This window comes from Hemicordylus capensis, chromosome 1 (genome assembly GCF_027244095.1).
Source record: "Hemicordylus capensis ecotype Gifberg chromosome 1, rHemCap1.1.pri, whole genome shotgun sequence".
In the NCBI taxonomy this organism is placed as follows: domain Eukaryota; kingdom Metazoa; phylum Chordata; class Lepidosauria; order Squamata; family Cordylidae; genus Hemicordylus; species Hemicordylus capensis.
The window spans coordinates 391,413,114-391,433,086 of NC_069657.1; positions in this window are offsets into that span (position 1 = coordinate 391,413,114).

Consider the following 19,973-nt stretch of genomic DNA (forward strand, 5'->3'; position numbering starts at 1 on the left):
CCTTGGTGCTGGGGCGGCAAATCTTTGGCCGCCTGTGGGTGGCAAAGAGCTTAATCCACCCCTGCAGATGTGTTGTGTGCTCTCTCTTTTTGAACTCGTGTTTTCACAAATACATAATGGAAGATGGCTGAAGATGGCTGTCGCTGACTGTTACATTCAGCTAGTTAGCATGACAATATGATGCTACACAAATATGACTATGATTGTTCTCTTAAAAAGCACAAAAGCACCCTCCATTTCAGGCACTGGTACCTGAAAATACAGGGCCTGAATAAATGAATTACATTCTGCTTGAGGGAAAATTTGATGAAGTTCTTGGGGTAGTGATGCTTATTTAGATTAGATGTTTAAGCTATACTTAAAGAGCATTCTCTCACTATAAAACATGGTTTACCGAGGTGTCTGCTTCTTCTGCAACCATATGGGAGGGTCAAGCAGAATATGTGGGCACTATGGGAACTGAGAGAAAAACAAGAATAGTTTTTCTATTCTTGTTTTTCTATTTCTATTTCTTTTTTATTTCTATTCAAGATAAAGCCCCAGAAGCATCTCTTACCAAATGAATGTAAAGGAAATGGGAGAGGAATGTGTGTGTGTGTGTGTGTGTGTGTGTGTATACACATGCATGCATACTCCTCTTCTTTACAAACATCAAATGTTAAATAAATGAATTTATATTAGTCCACCAAGCTCAGTATTGTCTGCACTGCCTGGCCACAGCAATTCAAGGTTTCAGGCAGGAGTGTTTCCCAGCCCTACCTGAAGATGCCAGGGACTGAACCTGGGACCTTTTATGAGCAAAGCAGATGCTCTACCACTGAGTTATGGCCCCATTAAAAACAGCTCAAAGGGAATGAAGAGAATTATTTTTCTAATATGAGGAGAGAAGACTGGTGGGTGTGGGAGAAAGCATCTGTGTAAGTCTGAGCTCCTTCTCCATCAGTCAGACCCTAAACAGATATACCACCTTCTCCTGATATCCCAGTGGCAAATTGTGGAGTCACCCCTCTTCTAGATTGCTCTCTTCCACACATATCTTTTATTCTTGACCTTGCCCCCAGTTTCACCTATTGAATTAATTTCATTCCCATATATTTTGTATCCAAAACCTAGGGCCATCTAAGGCCCAAATCATGCATTCAAAGCTCCAACACAAAGTAGTTCTATTGCTACAACCACATGAGCCATTCATGAGATTCCATCCCTGTTTTTATATTAATAATAATAATAATAATTTGATTTCTATACCGCCCTTCCAAAAATGGCTCCAAGAGGTTTACACAGAGAAATAATAAATAAATAAGATGGCTCCCTGTCCCCAAAGGGCTCACAATCTAAAAGAAACATAAGATAGACACCAGCAACAGTCACTGGAGGTACTGTGCTGGGGGTTTATATGGTGGACTGCTATACATGGGACATATGAACTGGGCCCAAGTCTGTGGTTTCTGTACATTTACTTCTAGTTAGTGTTAAAAGGTGTGAGGATGAACATTAAAATATGTTAAAAGCACATTAAAAGTATGCTCTGGTGGTAAAGATGTTTAGCCCAAGAGGTTATCTGGAGACATTAGGTTGAGTTAAAAAAAAAAAAGATTTATTAAGAAACTAAACATCACATACTGAGAGAGACATTGAACAACATATCCAAACAGGCACTAGACTTCAAAAATAACTGAATGATTCTAACGGACTCTTAACAGACCAAGAGAGACCTATTAACATAACTCCTCATGCCTCTAGTGGCCAGAAGAGGTTACTATGCTGCTAAGAGCAATGCTTTAGAATTCTTACTTCTAACATTCCTTCTCATTGCTCAAACACCAATCAACAACTCCCATCATTTCTCACAATGCAAGAAAATAGACTCTTTGTAATGGCTTTGTGAGTACATTTGCTAACATCTTCTCCATTGGGCAGTATTTTAACTCCACTTTTTCTTGTATATCATGCACATAATGGTATTTTGTGTCAATATGCTTTCTTCTGAATTTTGACTTCTCCATTTGTAAAAGCAAAATACAACTTTGATTATCCTCAAACAATTCAGTTGGTTTTGGTTCATCATCTCCAAAGTCTTGCACCAATTTGTGTACCTGTGTCATCTCCTGGCAAGCCTGAGTGGATGAGACATATTCCGCTTCTGTAAAAGAAAGAGCAACAGTACATTGCTTTAGACTGCACCAACTAATCCCTCCACCTCCATAAAGGAATAGGTATCCACTTGTGGATTTATGATCTGTTCTGTCTTATGCCCCATGTACATCCACATAACCCACTAGTCTATGTTTTATATCTGTTTCCCTCATAAACTTTGTTTGTAACACAAAGTAATCTTATATAGATTTAGTCTTATATAGACTATATAGACTATATTTAATCTACATGGACTATATTTAATCTTATATAGACAAAGCAATTTTATATAGACTACTGCTCAGCCTCTTAGCAGTTATGTTATGCAGTTCTGCAAGGTACCATCTTCTCCCTGTGCTGTTAAACATCTACATAAAACCACTGAGAGAGGTCATCAGGATATTTGGCTTGAGATGTCATTAATATGCAGGTGACACTCAGTTGCATCTAGGGATGTGCAAACTGGCTCCTATTTGAACCGGTTCAAATTCAAACTGGTTTGGTTCGAAGGCTCGAACTCGAACCAAACAGGGCATTGCACTGACAATGCCAGTCCAAGTTAAAACTGATTGAGCCCAGTTCGGTTCAAACCTGTTCAAGCCAGTTTGAAGATTCTAGAAGCCATTTCAGATCTTGTCCTCCATTTTGTGTGACTTGTGTTCCTTGATTTCATTGGCTGAGCTCTTGCTTCCCTGACTAGCCAGATGAGTCTGGCTCTCTGGTAGGCTCTACACTGTGCCAGCCCTATTGGTCAAGGAGGAGGGCAAAGGTGGGGGCTTCCAAAGGAGGGAGTTTCAAATCCTATTTAAAGCCAAGCCTCTGGCCTAGCAAAATCACTCTAGCTGCAGTTGCTGTTTGGCTTCCTCTGGCCTGCTGCTGGTTCTGCTGGTGTGGTGAGAGTCTGCTTGGCAGACGGCTGTTGTGTTTTTGTCACCAATCCCCTGTTTCTTTCTGCTTGTTTCTCTCTACCCCTGCTTTAAACCTCCCCCACCCCCACTGTGTGTCTGTTCTGCTGTGTGTTTGTTCTGCTGCTTTTTTTTTCCCCCTGAGTGAGTGAGTGAGTGAGTGTCTGTGTGTGTCTCTCTCTCCCCTCTCCTCTGGGCCAGGGGGGCCCAGGCCCTTTGGCCTGAGGGCTTTCTCTGGCCCATCCATTTCCCTAAGCCAGTCCCCACTTTCCCCCACCTTTTTTGCTTTTGGTGGCTGCTGCTTTAAAATCTGTGGGCTGAGCTGAGAGCCTCCTCCTCAGCTGAGCAGCCACTCCCAGTTGTTTTTATTTTATTCTGGGTTCTTTGGAGGTTTTTTTCCCTTGTTTTCTCTGGGCAAGTGCTTTTCTTTATTAATTCTTTTCTTGCTGTGCTTAGCACACTGCCTGCTCCAGACTCCAGCACCTCTCCCCCTCCCCTTTACTTTCCACTGCCTTTTCCCCCACCAGCCTTTTTATTTATTTTCTCAGTGTTTTTACTTTTAATTTGTCTTTTGTGGGGGTGAAATAGCTGGAAAGCTTTTTCATTCCACCCTACCCCTGCCCTGACTGTGCCAGACTGCCACTGGTCTGGGATTCCTTCTTTTTTTTCCTGACCAGTGTGTGGGGCAGAAGATCTCCAGGATGATGGAGGGGGTAAGTGATTACTTTTTCTTGTCCCCATTTCTCCCTTTAGTGTTTTTTAAATATGGCCTCCTTTTTTCATGTTTGGGTGTGGGGAGGTATATTTTCTGTGTTTTTTCTTTGCAGGTTGTCTCTTGTTTTTACAGGTTTCCTTCCCCCATTATGTAGTTTATTGATTCATTACATTGTTTTTTATTGTACTGTATTGTTGTGGGTGGAGTGGGTGGGTAGGCTTGTTTTAAAAGGGGTTTTCCTTAAATAGGTTTTTTTTTAAAAGTTTCTCTTCTCCCCAATAGGCTTTTTTTTAAAAAAAAAAGTTTTTTCCCCCAAATAGGTTTTAATCCCCCCTCCATTTTATTTTATTTTTTACATTTTTCAAATTTTAAAAAAATTTAAGCTATCTTCAGGAATGTCTGAGCACTGTGTTGCTAGCAAAACTCACAGCAGAGTGGCAGGCAGAGGTGGGAGGGGTCCCCAAACTAGTGTGGGAGGCCAGGGTGTGGGGCAGAGAAGATGCCATCCTAGGGTCCCACAGGTCCCCATCAGTGAATTCTTTGGCCAGGTGAGGTGGTGGCATGAAGGCTCTCCTATCCAAAGGAGCTTGCTGCCACCAAACCAGTTCCTGGACCAGTGGCGGGTCCATCAGGTGGTGGTGTACCATCGGAGCCAGTGCCTAGTCCACTGACCCACCTCTGAGCCAGACTTTCCTATCCCTTTAATTTTTTTAGAGCCCCCCTATCTTCCTCCTCATTTGGTTCTTCTGACATGTATGCACACACACCAGACATGCATGCACTGGTCCAGACATGATGAGTAAGTGGTCTCTCGCCACCTCTCTCACAGGTTGTGTGACCTCCAACCTGCCTCTGAGCTGGACTTTCCTAGCTCTTTAATTTTTTCAGAAGCCCCCTCCCTCTTTCCCCTCTTCTAGCTAGCAGCACACACATGCACACACCAAACACAAACACACATGTACGCTGCTGGTGCCGACAGCAAAGATGTGGCCTCCAGCAAAGATGTGGTGGACCAGACACAGTCTGAGGTGTTTCTTTCCCCACAGGCAAAACACATGCATTGCACACATGAAGAGAAGAGCAGAAGAACCAGGTGTGTATTACTTTATGTTCTCCTTCAATGTGTTGATATGTTTTTGCCTTGCCCCTCTTTCTTTGCAGTTTGCATGCCACCTTGTGCCATCTAGTTAGGTCTTGTTGGTTTGTGGCTGTTGTTGTAGATCTAGTCTGTGCTGTTGTTTGGTTGGTCCCCTTGGCTTTGCAGTTGTCAGGCAAAGCAGCAGGTCTGTGGTGGTTTTTTGGTTTCCAGTTGGTTGTCTTCTTAGTTGTGTCACTGTGTTTTGGTATGGTGGCCTGCTAGGGGAACAAAACTGGGGTGGGTGGTGGGCACCCAGGGGTGCCAAGCACCCACTGAACCCCAAAGCAATCGGACACATCTGTGATTTTTAATGTATTTTTTCCAATTTTTGCATTCCTCGCATAGGGAATAATAGGGATTTGAGGCAGCCCAGCCAGCCCATTCTCCCCCTTGGGGGGGTTCCCAGGGCACCCCAAAGTGGTTCTGGGGGCACGAGAGATCTGGTCTCAACTCCCCCAGGCAGCCCCAAGTTTGTAGGATTTACTGGGTTTTTTAAAAAGTATTTTTAAAAAGAATTTCCCCCTCCATTGCAATGCACAGGAGTATCTCCCCATTCATAAGAAGAACTCTGTGTGACCTAATTGCTGTGAACTCTGAACTCAGAGTTCACATCAATTAAGGTCACACACAGTTCTATTTATGAATAGAGATACTCCTCCTATGCACTGCAATGAAGGGGGGAAATTCTTTTTAAAAATACTTTTTAAAAAACCCAGTAAATCCTACAAACTTGAGGTGGCCTGGGGGAAGTTGAGGCCAGACATGCCGTGCCCCCGACCCACTTTGGTGGCACCCCCCAAGGGGGGGGATGGGCCAGCTGGGCCGCCTCAGCACTGTTACTAGACTCTCAGAAGGCCTCTGTGGCTCGGAGCGCCTTTTATCAGCTTGGGCTGTGACCTTTCCTAGGCAGAGATAGCTTGGCCACAGTTACTCATGCTCTGGTAACCTCTCGCTTAGATTACTGCAATGCATTGTACATGGGGCTGCCTTTGAAAATGGTCTGGAATCTGCAGGTGGTACAAAATAGGGCTACAAGATTATTAACTGGGACTGGACATTTTGATCATATCATGCCAGTGCTTTGTCAGCTGCACTGGCTCTCAATCCATTTCCAGGCCCAATTCAAAGTGCTGGTTTTAACCTTTAAATGGCTTTTGCTCTAAATGGCTTGGGACCGAGTTACCTGAGAGAGTGCCTTGCCCCATATGTCCCTACCCAAACCTTAAGACCTTCTTCAGAGGCGGGTGGTTACCAGGCAGAAGGCCTTTTTGGTGATTGCACCCTGTTTATGGAATAGCCTCTGCAGTGAGGTTTGCCTGGCTTCGTCACTGTTATTTTAGATGCCAGTTAAAGACCTTTTTGTTCACTCATGCCTTTTAAATTCTGGTTTTCAGATTTGATCTGATTTTTAACTAATTTTAAAATGAGTTTTTAAGCTGCTTTATATTGTATTTTATATTTTCTTTTCTTCTTTTTTGTCTGTTATGATTTAAATTGTTATGTGTTTTAACTGTATATTTTAATTATGTATTGTGAGCCTCCCAGAGAACAATTGGTCATGGGGTAGCTAACAAATAAAGTTGGTGGTTATCATCACCATCATCTTATATAGATTTAATGAATAGCTTATTCAGAAGCAACCCCATTTTCTCCTCCTTCTTTTTGTGCCTTTTCCTTTCTGACTCCACCCTCACACTACAGGATCCCCACTGGGACAAACTTCTAAACAAGAAAACATAAAAGATACTGGATAGAATACAGCAGTCTAGGATTACTACTTGCTAGCAATTTCAGTTTTAGATTAGCTGTACCATTAGATACCTATCCAGTTTTTTTACTACAATCCAGTCATTCTTGGTTGGTGTACTCACTTTTCCTGCATAAAATTCCCATAGCTGAGGTGATGTGAGTCATGCAGTGTCAACGTGCTGCGTCTAATGTAAAATATCTCCATAAAGCATAGTGACCTAGATACTCATTTTGGAAATTTTAAGTATGTTTCCTATATTGCCCATTGTCTGGAAGAAACTTGCTGTTTGCATCTTGCTTTAAAAAGTTGGTTTCCGTTGGAGTGCTGACTTCCTTGACATCTGTAAGACCCAGATTCTCTAAAAAGTCTTTTCTCTTTGGTTTCTGATTAAGAAGATAACCTACATCTTGTTCTCTTTCTATTTGTATTCCAAGATAATAGGAAATGTTCCCATTTGCTTTACTTCTATTTCATTGTTTAAATGCTGTACAATGTCATCACTGTCGTTTCTGTTTTGACAACAATCAAATCATCAACATATATTAGTATATAAGTCAATCTATTGTTTCTAAACCTTGAATAAAGACAAAAGTCAGATTTCCCTTGAATAAACCCTTGTTTAACTAGCAACTGCTTTAGCTTTTATTCCAGACTCTTGCTTTAGACCATAAATGCTCTTTTGGAGCTTATACACTACACACTTACCAGGTTCCTCAAATCCTGGCAGTTGCTTCATGTAAATGTCGTCTTTAATATCACCATGCAAAAATGTAGTTTTGACATCCAAATGCTCTTTGTACATTTTCATCACTGCTGCAATACAAAGGGGCATTCGTACAGAAGCGTGTTTTACTACTGGGGCAAATGTTTCATCATAATCCTCACCATATTCCTGAGAATATCCTTTAGCTATTAGCCTAAAGATGGCCTCTGTGTGTGTAAGCAGGGCCGAAGTGACCCCTGAAATGGGCTGAAATGGGTCAGGGGGAGGCTGGTGGGGGGAGTGGGAGCCACCAGAGACCCCTCCCCTCAAGGCTGCCGCAGCACCACCCAAGACTGCTGAAGCCCTCAGCTTCAGTAAGCCAATCTTCTTAAAAATCAATTTTAACCACCCTTAAACCAGGCCCGACCGGCCTGAGAGGTTTGGTATGACCTTGGATCGGACCGGTTCGAGTGCATATTGGCTCAATTTTGAGCTGGTTTGCACATCCCTGTAATTGTCCTCATCTAATTCACCTCATCCACAAACCCTGCATTGAGGGCTGGTGGAGGGAGGGAGGTGGTCAATAGAAACAGAAAATATAATTGACTGTTGTACTGATTTCAGATATATATTTGCAGAATAATTACCATCTATTTTTACAGAGAAGAATGTTTTGAAGCAAACTCTATTGAGCTCTACAAATTCTGCACCAAGTATTATGTGAAAGCAAATCAGAACTTTGTTTTTCGGGATTGCTGCATCTATCTATGCTGTTGTTATTGTCTGCATTAATCCTCCATTGCTTTTTAACAGTATAAAAATCTGCTACAATTACTCAACAATATGGTCGAAAATTGCAGAATTAACTCATTTTATTTAAATCATTTGGTGATTGGTATTTCTGTGTGCTCAGTAGCCAAAACAAGTCTCAGAGTTTAGATTGGTGAGGTTCCCCTGGTTATTCCTGATGAGATTTTGTGCTCTGCTGCTATTGTAGCAATAATCTTCCAGTGTCTAATGCACTGAGACAGACTGTCATTCAAACTTGCTTTCGCAGCCATAACTCAAACAGATGTTGTACATGAGGGTCTGTTTCAAGACTGAAATTACCACATACAGGACAACAGAATCTCATTTGCAAGTCTAGTTCTGGGAATGTAAGTCATGCAGTGTCAACATGCTGAGTCTAATGAAAAATATCTCCATAAAGCACATAGTGACCTAGACACTCATTTTGGAAATTTTAAATATGTTATCAAGTAGCTGCTCAGTATTTGTTTCTATGGGCCTCACTCTTCCCACTCCTAAAAGACATAAATAAAACACAGGCAGGGGGCATACAGGAAATGAATTATCAACCTTTAATAATGATTTTAAACCTTGGATGTTAATATACAGGAGAATGTATTCCAGAGACTCATTGCCTTTATATCAAGTGTAGAAATATTCCATGAAACACGAGGAAAGTGATTTCAGCCCATTTGATATATTGAAAGGATTCTGTCAATTTTGTAGACTTATTCGAGAAAACTTTAAGAAAAATGAAAATTTGAAAACAATTTCCTTTCAAGCTAAGGTGGCAATGTATGCTTGTTGACTGGGGTTCCTCTAGGTTGTAAGGATAGATGATCGGATCACCTTTCCCTCTGTCCTTGATGCTTCCTACTTCCTGCTTTTCTTCCTTCTGCCTTCAAGTTATGAGGCAGGCCACATTTCAGAAGGTGGAATTGGGGGCAAATGAGGGATAAGAAACTGAAACAAAGGGTGTTCAAACTGCTGCCTCTTGCTCACTGCCCCTCCCTGGGTGGGGGCACTGGCTGTGGCTCTAGTCTCTTGCAGTGGTTTCAAGAGAAGGCATTAGGCTTTCTCATTGTGCTTGTCCCATATGGAGGCACCCTAGTATAATTATATTAAGTCGGCTACTACTGGTGCTAGGGTTGTGAACCTGTTCACCTCAAAGGAGGCTGGTTCGGTAACTTGATCACGAACCGAACTGGAGGTGGTTTGGTCCACAATCAAATCCAACAAAGCCTGATTCGAGTGGACTGGTTCAGCATCAAAAGGGGTGGCCAGGAGGTGGGGCAGCGAGAGGAGTAGTTTAAAGTTCTTACTAGCCCAGTGTGGTTGCCAACACCACCACTGCCCTCCCAGTGCAGCCCAAGCACATGATGATCCCTCTTAAGCAAGCTGCCTGCATGACAGAGGCATAGTTGTGGCCTTAGTGGATGTGTGGATGCCACGAAAATGGCCTCCTTGCACTGAAGAAGCCGGAAGCATGCTGCCGCCACACAGGCAGCTTGCTAAAGAGGGATTGCTGCACACTTGGACTGTGCCAGGGGGGTGAGCGGCGATACTGGCAGTTGTGCCAGGCCAGTAAGAATTTTAAACTACTCCTCTCACTACCCCTCCATTTAGAGGATTCCCCCACCACTTTGCTTACAAAGGGAAATCCTCACCGAATTCCCCTTCGCAAGTACAGCCCCTCAAACTAAGGATGTGCAAATTGGTTCGGGGGGGTTGGGGTTTGAGGGTTCAGTTTGGGGGTTTGGGATAGAACCGAACCTCGCCCCTGGTCCGGCCAGACTGAACCAACCCCCCCCCCACCCGGTTTGCAATTTTTTTAAAAATTATTTTTTTAAATTTACCTGTTGCCCCTTCAGGGAGCTTCCGAAAGGCCATGTGGGGGGGGGGGTCCAAAAAGGTTCCCCCTCCCCCTCCACCCTCGTAGATGATCACCGCCATGGCCAATTTTAATAATCCTTTATGGCCCATTCAGGCCTCCATATACTGGCATGGTGGCCATTTTGGAGGCTGCCAGACATGCTCAAATGGCCTCTGCGAGGCCTGGCATGGCTTAGGGCCTAGCAGGGACCATTTGCGCATGCGCAATGTCCTTTTTTCTGGTGGGCATTTTTTTAACTGGCCCGGTCAGCTGGGCCAGCTGGTTCCATGCACACCCCTACCTCAAACCACTGAGTTGGTTCAGTCAAACAGACCAGACTGGCCGATTGGTTTGACTGAAATAGTTCAGGTACAGGTGGTTTGGTTCAGATTTGGTCTGAATTCAAACTGAACCATGATTTTCAGTTCATGCCACCCCTAACTGGCAAAAAAAATTCTGAAAAATCTGGCCAGCTGCAGTAGTAGAAGAGGAAATGTTTGACTACATTAGATAGGAGGCAAACAGTGGAATGGAACATGTTTGGAAAAGCAGTAATTTAGCATTTCATCTCAGGTGATGAAATCAGAAGGCCAGGCCTGCAAGCCCTTTCAATGCAACAAGTACATATTGCTTTTTGGACCACATCTTTGCTTTGCTTTTAGTCCTCTTTCTCTGCTAGGGATATAGTGACAGGGAGACAAATAGGTTCAGTGCCCCAGATGACCATTCTGCCTCCCCAATGAAATTTTCTTTGTCCTCAAATTCCTACCATTTCAGTAACCTCAGCTTCTAGAAGTACGGCTGGCATATCACACGGGGCAAAGTTAATTGATCACTCCTAGATATACAGATAATACAATAAATAAATCTGTTTTCAGCAATCTTAACTGTCTCACTTTACAGGTCAGAGAATTACAATACACACTCAATGCCTTGAACAAACAAAGAACAGCAGCCAAAATCTGAAAAGCGCAGAATCAAACCTTTGCAGGCTTCATCTCCTGTGCTATTGCTGCTGATGTCTTGGTGGGCGTGGTGCTTATTACACACTATTTGCACCCCTTCAGTGCACCTATGACAGCAATACACAATAGGTGACAACATACGACATACAGTATTTGGTGTATAGCAAATGATCTTCATGTACAGGTGAAACTCGGAAAATTAGAATATCGTGCAAAAGTCCATTAATTTCAGTAATGCAAATTAAAAGGTGAAACTGATATATGAGACAGACGCATTACATGCAAAGCGAGATAAGTCAAGCCTTAATTTGTTATAATTGTGATGATCATGGCGTACAGCTCATGAAAATCCCAAATCCACAATCCCAGAAAACTAGAATATTACATGGAACCAAGAAGACAAGGATTGAAGAATAGAACAATATCGGACCTCTGAAAAGTATAAGCATGCATATGTATTCAGTACTTGGTTTGGGCCCCTTTTGCAGCAATTACTGCCTCAATGCAGCGTGGCATGGATGCTGTCAGCCTGTGGCACTGATGAGGTGTTATGGAAGTCCAGGATGCTTCATTAGCGGCCTTCAGCAATTCTGCATTGTTTGGTCTCATGTCTCTCATCCTTCTCTTGGCAATGCCCCATAGATTCTCTATGGGGTCAGGTCAGGCAAGTTTGCTGGCCAATCAAGCACAGTACACTGTATACTTTTCAGAGGTCCGATATTGTTCTATTCTTCAATCCTTGTCTTCTTGGTTCCATGTAATATTCTAATTTTCTGAGATTGTGGATTTGGGGTTTTCATGAGCTGTACGCCATGATCATCACAATTATAACAAATTAAGGCTTGACTTATCTCGCTTTTCATGTAATGCGTCTGTCTCATATATCAGTTTCACCTTTTAATTTGCATTACTGAAATTAATGGACTTTTGCACGATATTCTAATTTTCCGAGTTTCACCTGTATATACGGTACAAGGAAAACATACAGGTAATGGTAAGCTGAAGTAAGGGCGTGCGTGAACTCAAAATCATGGTTAAGTTCAGATTCAAACTGAACTGCATACTACCAAACCAATTTGGTCCAGTTGGTTTGACCAAACCAGTTTGGTGGTTTGAATGGCAGTATTTGTAAAAGGAAATCCATTGAGGATTCCCCTTTACAAGTAAAGGGGTGGGAGGATCCACCAAATAGCTACAGGGGAGCTGCAAGAAAGGTAGTCTACGGTTCTTAGAGTGGATTGCTCTGTAAGCAGTCCCCCCATGCAGCGGTGCAGTTCTGGCCTCCACAGATGTGAGGAGGCCATGCAAATGGCCTATGTGCATCCACAGAGGTCAGTATTGTGCTGCCGCGTAGGCTGCCTGCTTTCAGAGCAATCCGGATCAGCAATTGGGCTATACTGTGGGGTGGCAAGCAGCAAGCAGCAGCACCTGCAGCCAGGCCAGGCTGGGGAAGTAAAAACTTTAGCTTACCTTTCTCCCTGCTCCCCCGCCCCCCACCCTCCATTGTTGAACCATTCCACTCAAATCGGGTTTGGTTCAGTTTGATCGTGGACCAAACTGACCTTGGTTCAATTTGCGATGGAGCTGCTGAACTGTCCCAGTTCGATGCGAACCGGTTCAACACTGAACGGTTTGTGCACACCCCTAAACTCAAGTAATAATATGTTTGGAGAAATAAAGATTAATTTGTTAACCCAAAACTTGGCCAGGAAAACTGGAAGATTATTACAGAAAATCAGGAAAAGCAGAGATATGGTAGGAACAATCAGGACCCATTTAAATGAATAGGTGCAAAGGTATTCATTATTCGTTATTTATTTATTTAAATAATTTGAATAGACTAGTTTGAATAGAATAACTGAATAGTTTGAATAGAAATCTTAAATAGATGGGAGAGGAGCTGACAGACCTAAGGGTTTGCAACTGTAGGGTGGAAAGGGGGAGGGCACTATTGCTTTGCACTATAGAGTATCATCTTGCAGTACTTAGCTAGCCTATGTTGGGTGTTATTAAGGTTAAAGCATATGTGGTGGTTAGGCTTTCAGGGCCCAGGCAGAGAGTGTACAGTGCAGTAGTCTAGCCTAGTCCACACCCATCTGGGGCATCAGAGAGAATCAGAGAAGTGAGTATGCAGGCTCTCTGATGGCTGAGAAGCCTGTAGGAGCCCTTATGTAGCCTAAGCAATGGGGAACTGGAACACGGTGTATGAGGCAAATGTTTCATCTCCAGTTTATTAAAGTAGCTTGAAAAGCTATATTCCTGACAGGTTACCTTGACTGCCTTGTGATTATTTATTTTATTTAGCCCTCCTTTCTTTCTTTCAAAAAACTGATGTTGCTGCTACTTCACCTATTACACATGTTTCCATACATTAAGCAGTATAAACTTAAAAAGCATGTATGTGTTAAGTACTAATTTAGAATTTGTGTTTGTTTCCTATGCTTCATAGCACTTATTACTGAGATACAGGTTCTAGCCACAGTAAACTCTTCACAACTGTTTTGAAGTTGAATAAGTTTGAAAGAATTCTGGATATGCTGAGGTGCTGAAAATGCCCACTCTCACAGTCTTCCTAATTTAGAAGCATTATAATATGAAATGGGTTTCTTTGGTTTTTGTGAGGCTTTTTTGTCATCATTACCTTCTTTGCTATGAACCTCCTTTATGGGTTATCTATCCCTCAACACTCCTACCCTTCCAATGTCTGCATCGTGCTCCTTGAATGAAAAATGTGTCACTGCACATTTGCTCTGCCTGTACTTGAGACTGAGTTATGATGCCATGTTTCTGCTCCAGAAATGTTTTCCTAATCTGAATGCTTTGGTATTATATAAACAGTGTTGCACCTAAGCAATTTTGGAGCCTGGAACTAAAGGCTTTTGGAGGCCGCCCTCCTGTGAGCCACCACCACCACCTTGAGCAACCTCCCGCCGCAAAATAAGCTGTAATGCATTATGCTATTTCTTATACCACAACATGTTTATACCAGAACCAGAGGCATAACTATAGGGGGGCAGGGGGGGCACGTGCCCCGGGCGCCATCTTTTCTGGTCACATGGGGGGGTGCTGCCATGACCAAAAAAAAAAAAATTTTGTTAATTTTTTGTTAATACAAATGTTTCCTGCTCAGTGCAGCAGCGCTGCAGCAGTCAAGGGAGCACGTCGGCGCCCCCTCCCCCACGAGCGGTCCCTTCCGCACCGCCCGCGCCCCCCCCCCCCATTGCTTTGCTGGCGTCTGGCAGCCAGTCAGTGGCCTGGCTTGGCGGCGGGCGCTTGTGAGGAAAAACCTAAGTATAATGTAGTATGTTGGGGGGGGCGGGGGGGCACCATTTCAGTGCTTGCCCTGGGCGCCGTTTTCCCTAGTTACGCCTCTGACCAGAACATTTTGCATGTACAATCCTGTGACTTAGCAGAAGGCAGCACTCTTCACATCAGAATATGCTCAGATAAAGCAGGAAACACACACTGAAGCTATTCAGACGAGCAGAAAATAGGGTTTCCTTCTGGAAGCAGATAGAACCCTATTTTTACCTCATAGCAAACAGACGGGTACATGCTGCAGACACAGCAGGGAGTGTGAGCGACAAACGATGAACATTTTAAGGTTCGCCAGCCACAAGTAGCATTGTTGGTCCTCCAAACCCTGCCCCTCTCAACAGCAGTTCCCTGAGTGGACAGGGCAAGCATGTGACCCAAGGAGACCACTCAGAGGGCTCCAAGCTGCAGTCCCTCTTGGCTGCTCCCTGATTGGTAGCCTCAGTTAACCCTTCCCTGGCAACTGCAGCACTGTCAAAGGCTCTGAACTCCATCCCCATGCCCAAAACTCCCTGCTCACAACAAGGCAGGAGAGAGAAGAGAGCAGCTGCAGCTGCCAGCAAAGGAATAGCCAACATGAACACACACAAACCCCAACACACACCCCAGATCCAACAGGGACACAGCAGATGCCCCCTGGAGCAGTTGCCATATGCCGGTGAGAGCAATCGGCCCCCACAACTAGCCCAGACACTAAGCTGGTGGCAAGGGCGATGAGATGTGTCTCCTACCACCCCTGTCCAGTTGCGCCCCTGATCACAGTGGACGGGTAGACAAGCCGGCAATGGGGAGTGTGCACTTGCCCTCCTTGCCACATATCCCACCACCCCCTTCACTCTTGCTGTGGCAGCCCCCATCACCCCATCCCACCGTACAACAGAATGGTTTGGGAAGGCAGAAGGGGGAACCTGCACCCACCCCCTCACCCTCCCCGAAGCTGTGGCCTCCGTGGCCCCCCAACCCACTGTATAGTGTGTGTAGACAGTAAGAACCCCCCTTGCCCCCCCTGCCACTGTCGCCAAGTGGCGACTCTTCCTCCCCAACAATCTGCCACTGCCACTCCCTGGCAGCCTCCCAAATAACAGGGAAGTCAATCTACAACCCATTTTGGTCCTCTGCACGTGTACAGAGGCCACTCACATTACCAGGTGAGTGGGTGTAGGAGCTGCTCTGCCCGCCGCTGAGCCCCCTGCAGCCACCGCAAGCCCCCTGCTGCTGCCATTGCCACCATGAGGCTGAAACACTTTGCAAGTATCCCAGTCACCGTGTGCGCACCGTGGCAGGCAGAGCAGGAGCGGATGCTTGGCTGACTATCTGCCTCCGTGACCCTTGCATGGACAGTCTGTCAATCCAGCGGTCACGGTCACTCCTGTTCCACTCCCCGTCACCACGGGAGCCGGCTCCAGCCCCCCCACCACCACCACCCCACCATCCCTCTTGGTGTGCAGGACTCATGTCACACCAGAGCAGGCACACGCACTCTACACATGCAAGCACAAACATATTGGCGGTGCCAACATTTCATTGCCAGAATGAGGGACACATGTTTGGGGCTGGGGCCTTTGGGAGAGTGCTGAGAGGGGGCAAGAGAGTGAACAAGTGGGTGGGGAGGGGGCAAACGAGCAGACGGGCAAGTGAGTGAGCAGACAAGTGAGCAAGCAGTTCCTCCACACTCGCATCACCCTTGCCACCCATCCTTCTGCACTCCACCCATCTATGGGTGGGGATTCTCTTTCTTCCCAGGGATCTTGCACCGGGACTGCATCGCCTCCCTTGAGAAGAAGCAGCCTTATATCTTCACAAAGCTCACCCTGTCATGCCATCCTGCAACACCCTGCAGTCATGCCTATCCTCCTACCAAAGGACATGAGGTTTCACTGTACATACCCCTCATCTCCTCTCAGGCACGGGTGTCCATTGGGCAGGCTAACACAAATAAGTGGGGCTATGTTCCAAGAAGTTGGACCCAGCATCTTTCCTCGAAGGGGAAATTCACATGGATTACAGTGTTTCAGAGCGTGTGCAGACAGCAGTGCCTGAAGCCAAACATCTGCATGGCTGCTGCCTTGAGCTCCTGTGCCTTTTTGTGCTAAAATGACACCCATGGGTAAGGAACACTCTTTGCTGTGTGCACTGGCCCTGCTACCTCTGGGAGGGGAGCACTGATGGGTCCCCGCTAATGGAAGCCGATCTCCCATGGCAGCTGCTCTCTCCTTTGATGCTGCTGCCCTGCTGCAGGCTTCTTCTTACCATATAGTAGACAAGCATGCAATCCCTCCCCCTCCCCCACAGGCACCACGAAGGGGAGAGCAGCAGCCCCATCACCTGTGCAGTTTCTACCTGGAAAGGGCAAGGGTGCTGTTGCCCTTGCCTTGGCAGTTGATGGGGGGGGGGGGTTGGGAAGCATCTCCTCTGAGGCAGCAGATGGAAGGAGGAACCAGGGGAGCCCAGAGCAGTGTACTACACACTCAAGTTCCTCCTCACAACAACCCTGTGAAAGTAGGTCAGGCTGAGAAAGAAGTGACTGGCCTAGAGTCACCCAGCAAGTCTCATGGCTGAATGGGGATTTGAACTCTGGTCTCCCCAGTCCTAGTCCAGCACCCTAACCACTACACCATGCTGCAGGCAAGGGCAGCTGCAGGCAAGGGCAGGGACACTCCTGCTCTTGTCCAGTGACTTGCAGGGGACAGGAAGGAGCACAAAAATCCCCATTGAGCCATGATACTTACTTGGTGACTCTGGGCCAGTCACTTCACTCTCAGCCTGACCTACTTCACAGGGTTGTTGTGAGGAGGAACTTGAGTATGTAGTACACTGCTCTGGGCTCCTTGGAGGAAGAGCGGGATATTCTATATTATTAATTCTTCAAGACGGCCCATGCACCCTGCGGGGTGGCTGGAAAGCAGTTTGACAGTTGGATCGGGGGTGCTGTGAAGCAGCAGGGAGCTCAGAGGCTGGGGGCAGCTTCGGGAGCTGGGCAGTTGGCTCTGGGCTCTGGGGGCTGCGAGCGGCAGGCAGCTGCGCTGTGAAGCTGCAGGGAGCTCACAGGCTGTCAGGCGAGCGGGTGACAGTCCCTGGCAGTGGGAAGCAAGGACTGTGAGACAGAGATAGAAAGATGGAGGACAGAAAGCGCGCGTGTGCGAGAGAGAGAGAGAGAGAGAGAGAGAGAGAGAGAGAGAGAGAGACTGACTTATGGGGGGAGAGAGAGCGGGCGAGAGACTTGCAGGGTGGCAAGAGCAGGCAAAAGTGTTGTGGGGTGGTGAGAGTGAGTGAGAGCATTGTGGGGGGCGGCGAGAGCAAGTGAGAGAGTTGTGGGGGGCAGCAAGAGCAAGCGAGAGAGTTGTGGGGGTGGGATGTCACAGGCTCAGTGCAAGACTGCACAGATGCTCTGTGCAGGGTCAGCTAAGCTGGATGGACCAATGGTCTGACTCAGTGGAAGGCAGCTTCCTATGTTCATATTTTCCCTTGGGCTCATTTGCAAGGTGCCTGCCACTTTAAGGAAGCTCAGTGCTGTTTACTGGACAGGCTTTCCCCAAGCAAACTTCTGCTGCTTTGCAGCCCACTCTGGTATGCAGGCTCTATGGTAGCTCTGAATAGGCAGCCTTCCACAGCGTTCTGTGGCTTTACACGAGTACTGGGAGGGGGTAGGCAACCTCCCCTGCTTGGTAAACCTGGTTTTAGAGGAGGGGCTGGGAACTGGGTGACCCTCTTTTGACAGAGCCCTGTTTGAGAGCTTGCCGAGGTTTCACACGGGAGTGCTAACCCCACCTTCAGACCTCAAGCCCTGTTTTTGCTGGTTGTGAAAAGCTTCACTCTCTCTCGTATTTTTAGAAGAGATTCTGAATAGACAGACCTGCATGATGGGCAATTTCTGCCTGCCACTCTCCCCTCTTTGTCCCACTCTTTCTCCCCTCTTTCTCCCCTTATGGGGCAGATCCATACCGACCCTCAGTAAATAGTACTCTGAATTACAATGAGGCAGCAGCTTGGGAATCTAGCCAATAATGCAAATAAATCAGCAAGGTTGCTCCTGTGGGGCACAGTCATACAGCCACTTCACCATGATCACAGTTCGGCCCCGATATGCTCACCACAGCCTCCTTGATTGTGCCAATAAACAAGCTGAAATGGAGCCAATTTGCACACAGAATATAAAGGTTTTATAACAGGTTAGCTGTCATGGGTTCTTCCACAAAGAACCCTGAGAAATGAAGTTTTGTGAGTGTGTTGACAACTCTGTGTTGGAGAGCCCAAGCTCCTCCTCACAGAACTACAACTCCCAGCATTACCTGGGGGGGAGCAAAAAACTATTTAAGCCCCTTTAAGCCTGTAGTGGGTGTTGATATGCACTCAGGTTTAAGCGCTGGCTGCAGTGAGAGACATCTAAAGAGGTCTCAGATCTCAGGGGGAAAGGGAGCCTAAAGGGTTCTTTGCCATTTCCCCACTAGACAGCTCTAGTTGAGGGGGGGAACAGAGTAAATTACGCTCCTCCTCTTTATGCCCCCCTCCTTCACCTTTCTCTCCCCTCCAAACCAGGGATGATCATCCTGGGGTTGAGCAGACTCCATCAGCTACTTGCATCAGGATCTGAGTGGCTTCTGCACCCCACTGTTCTGAAAAGCAAGAAAGTAGTTGGAATTGCTTTTCTTTTCTTGCAGTTTACAATAAATGAGACTAAGCAAGATATTTTTTGCCCTGCTCCCTATCCTCACTCTCTCTCTCCCTTGCACTCTCTCCCGTGGCATAGCCGAACACCTGGAAGGCCTCCTACCCCTCATGCTTTTGGTTTTTTGGGACTTTTGCAGAGTTCAGCAAGCGCAGAGCAGACACACACTCACACATAAAACAAAACACACAGACAGGCCCAGTCTCCATGAAGGTGCGCTCCATTCTCTATGCACACGTGAAACTCTTCCCGCTTTGCCTTCTCTTTCTTGAAGAAATTGCAATCCAAGCTCTCAGAGAGCATCTGGCTATCACTGCCTTCAAGCTGAAGCCCTGTTTCCTGCTTCGCAGCATGCTCTGCTCCATTCACTCCCTTGCATGCTGCATGCCTGCCTGGCTCGTATGATGTCCACATGTGTGTGCATCATGTGCTTCTCCACTCAGACTGTGCATGCACGCTGTGGCCCTTGCATGCTACAGAGAAGCAACTTGGGTGTCAGACTGCTCAGCTCTCTCACTCACTCCTGCTCTCACTACCACCCCTGCCAGGCCACAAGGCAGTGGCAGGGTGGGCACGGGGTGGTGGCAGGCTTCTAAGGAGGGCCCCAGGACATTTGGAGCCCCCCCCCCAAGATGGGAGGCCAGGGACCAAATCCCCAAGGTCCGGGGCAGTGGGGAGATAGCCTCTGCATATAAAAATCTGGCCACATCAACATTCACCCTATCTACTGATCATTTATATGGTTTGCATTTGTTTCTATGTATGTATGTATGTATGTATGTATGTATGTATGTATGTATACATTTTATATCCTGCTCTTCCTCCAAGGAGCCCAGAACAGTGTACTACATACCTAAGTTTCTCCTCACAATAACCCTGTGAAGTAGGTCAGGCTGAGAAAGAAGTGACTGGCCCAGAGCCACCCAGCAAGTCTCATGGCTGAATGGGGATTTGAACTCAGGTCTCTCTAGTCCTAGTCCGGCACTCTAGTGCAGCATCAGAATAGAAGTATATTTGT